Here is a 3,977-nt window from a genome sequence, read left to right as displayed (position 1 = left end):
CAGGTGCGCTGTCACCGCACGGCTAATCATCTGACGGTTCTCACTCATGTTGGAATAGGATCCATTGATCCTTTTGCGTCTGTCACTACGCCCAACCCTTGTGAGTTTGAAGCTCGTCACAGTCATTCAATCCTTGAATCCTACTCGGAATACCACAGACAAGGTTTAGACTTTCCGGATTCTCAAGAATGCTGCCAATGGATTCTAGCTTATACCACGAAGATTCTGATTAAGGAATCCAAGAGATACTCATTCAATCGAAGGTAGAACGGAGGTGGTTGTCAGTCACGCGTTCATAGGTTGAGAATGGCGATGAATGTCACGGATTATCACATCCATCATATTGAAGTGCGAATGAACATCTTAGATAGAAACAAGCGTGTTTGAATAGAAAATAGAGATAATTGCATTAATTCATCGGGACACAGCAGAGCTCCTCACCCCCAACAATGGAGTTTAGAGACTCATGCCGTCAAAGAGTACAAAGTTCAGATCTAAAAATGTCATGAGGTACAAAATAAATCTCTAAAAGTTGTTTAAATACTAAACTAGTAACCTAGGTTTACAGAAAATGAGTAAACTAAGATAGATAGTGCAGAAATCCACTTCTGGGGCTCACTTGTTGTGTGCTGGGGCTGAGACTTGAGCTTTACATGTGCCTAGGTTGTTTCTAGAGTTAAACGCTAGGTTGTAACCTGTTTCTCGCGTTTAACTCCAACTTGTAACCTGTTTCTGGAGTTTAACGCCAGAATGCAACATGGAACTGGCGTTGAACACCAGTTTACGTCGTCTATCCTTGAACAAAGTATGGACTATTATATATTGCTGGAAAGCCCTGGATGTCTACTTTCCAAAGCAATTGAGAGCGCGCCAATTAAACTCCTGTAGCTCTAAAAAATCCATTCCAAGTGCAGGTTGGTCAGAATCCAACAACATCAGCAGTCCTTTTTCAGCCTGAATCAGATTTTTGCTCAGCTCCCTCAATTTCAGCTAGAAAATACCTGAAATTATAGAAAAATACACAAACTCATAGTAAAGTCCAGATATATGAATATTGCCTAGAAACTAATAAAAATATACTAAAAACTAACTAAAACATACTAAAAACTACATGAAATTCATCCCAAAAAACGTATAAAATATCCACTCATCACAACACCAAACTTAAACTGTTGCTTGTCCCCAAGCAACTAAAAACAAAGTAGGATAAAAACAAGAGAATATACAATGAATTCCAAAAACATCTATGAAGATCAGTCTTAATTAGACGAGCGGGGCTATTAGCTTTTTACTTCTGAACAGTTTTGGCATCTTACTTTATCCTTTGATGTTCAGAATGATTAGCATCTATAGGAACTCAGAATTCAGATAGTGTTATTGATTCTCCTAGTTCAGTATGTTGATTCTTGAAAACAGCTACTTTATGAGTCTTGGCCGTGGCCCTAAGCACTCTGTTTTCCAGTATTACCACCGGATACATACATGCCACAAACACATAACTCGGTGAACCTTTTCAGATTGTGACTCAGCTTTGCTAAAGTCCCCAATTAGAGGTGTCCAGGGTTCTTAAGCACACTTTGTTTTTGCTTTGGACCTCGACTTTAACCGCTCAGTCTCAAGTTTTCACTTGACACCTTCACGCGACAAGCACATGGTTAGGGACAACTTGGTTTAGCCGCTTAGGCCAGGATTTTATTCCTTTAGGCCCTCCTATCCACTGATGCTCAAAGCCTTGGATCCTTTTTATTACCCTTGCCTGTTGGTTTTAAGGGCTATTGGCTTTTTGCTCTTGCCTTTTTGCTCAAGATTTTATTCCTTTCTGCTTGCTTTTTCTTTTTCTTGCTCTATTTTTTTTGTGCATTTTTTTCTTCAAGCTTTGTTCTTCAATGCTTTTTCTTGCTTCAAGAATCATTTTTATGATTTTTCAGATTATCAAATAACATTTCTCCTTTTTCATCATTCTTTCAAGAGCAAACAATTTTAACATTCATAAACAACAAATTCAAAAGACATATGCACTGTTCAAGCATTCATTCAGAAAACAAAAAGTATTGCCACCACATCAAAATAATTAAACTATTTTAAAATTTGAAATTCATGTACTTCTTTTTCTTGTTCAGAAAACATTTTTCATTTAATAAAGGTGATGGATTCATAGGACATTCATATCTTTAAGACATAGACACCTAGATACTAGTGATCATGTAATAAGACCCAAACATAAATAAACATAAAGCATAGTAAACAAAAAACAGAGAAATAAGAACAAGGAGATTAAGGAACGGGTCTACCTTAGTGAGGGTGGCGTCTTCCTCTTCTTGAAGAACCAATGGTACTCTTGAGCTCCTCTATGTCTCTTCCTTGTCTTTGTTGCTCCTCCCTCATAGCTCTTTGATCTGCAGTCAAATGCTCTACCACTGAACTATGAACCCTTGAGATGAACCTCTCCATCTCTCATGATTCGGGGGTGGAAGCAACTGCCTTCCTTTTCCTCTTTCTAGAGGTTTCTCCGGCCTTAGGTGCCATAAATGGTTATGGAAAAACAAAAAGCAACGCTTTTTTCCACACCAAACTTAAAAGGGTTGCTCGTCCTCGAGCAAAAGAAGATAGAAGGGAGTAGAAGGAGAAGTGTGAATGGGTGGGTATGGGAGGGGAATGGTTTGAATTGGAATGGTGATGTAGGTGGGGATTCCGTGGGGTCCACAGATCTTGAGGGGTCAAGGACTTAGCATCTCTGCTCCATTGAGGCATGCAAAACGCCCTTAGTGTGCAATCCTTGCGTTTAACGCTAGACTGCTGCTTGTTTCTGGCATTAAACGCCAGCTTTTCCCCTTTCTTAGCGTTTAACGCCAACTTGGTGCTTATTTCTGGCGTTTAACGCCAGCTTGATGCTTCTTTCTGGCGTTAAACGCCAATTTGATGCTTCTTACTGGCGTTTAAACGCCAGTAAGCTCTTCCTCTAGGGTGAGCTGTTTTAATGCTGTTTTTGACTTTCCTATGATTTTTGTGACTCCACATGATCATCATCCTAAAGAAAATATAAAATAAAAATGGAAAACAGAAAATTAACATAGATAAGGAAAAATTGGGTTGCCTCCCAATAAGCGCTTCTTTATTGTCTTTAGCTGGACCTTGCTGAGCTTTTAATCTAGCCTCAGCCTTGAGCACTCTTGCTCAATATTGCCTTCAAGATAATGCTTGATTCTCTGTCCATTAACAATGAACTTCTTATCAGAATCAATGTCTTGAAGTTCCACATAGCCATATGGTGACACACTTGTAATCACATATGGTCCCCTCCACCGGGATTTCAGTTTCCCAGGGAATAGCCTGAGCCTAGAGTTAAACAACAGAACTTTCTGTCCTGGTTCAAAGACTCTAGATGACAGCTTTCTGTCATGCCACCTTTTTGCTTTTTATTTGTAAAGCTTGGCATTTTCGAAAGCAGTGAATCTGAATTCCTCTAGCTTATTCAGTTGGAGCAATCTTTTTTCTCCAGCTAATTTGGCATCAAAGTTTAGGAATATGGTTGCCCAGTAGGCCTTATGCTCCAGTTCCACGGGCAGATGACAGGCCTTACCATACACAAGCTGGTATGGAGAAGTCCCTAAAGGAGTCTTGAATATTGTTCTGTAAGCCCACAGAGCATCATCCAAGCTTCTTGCCTAATCCTTTCTACGGGTACTTACAGGCCGTTTCAGGATTCTTTTTATTTCTCTATTAGAGACTTCAGCTTGCCCATTTGTCTGTGGATGATACGGAGTTGCCACCTTGTGACTAATTCCATACTGGACCATAGCATAGTAAAGCTGTTTGTTGCAGAAGTGAATGCCCCCTTCACTAATTAGTGCTCTAGGGACACCAAACCTGCTGAAGATATATTTCTGGAGGAACTTCAGCACTGTCTTAGTATCATTAGTGGGTGTGGCAATGGCCTCTACCCATTTGGATACATAGTCGACTGCCACCAGAATATA

Source organism: Arachis ipaensis, chromosome B7 (genome assembly GCF_059453495.1).
Source record: "Arachis ipaensis isolate K30076 ecotype BB chromosome B7, ASM5945349v1, whole genome shotgun sequence".
NCBI classification, from domain to species: domain Eukaryota; kingdom Viridiplantae; phylum Streptophyta; class Magnoliopsida; order Fabales; family Fabaceae; genus Arachis; species Arachis ipaensis.
Note: the sequence above shows the minus strand (reverse complement) of the source record.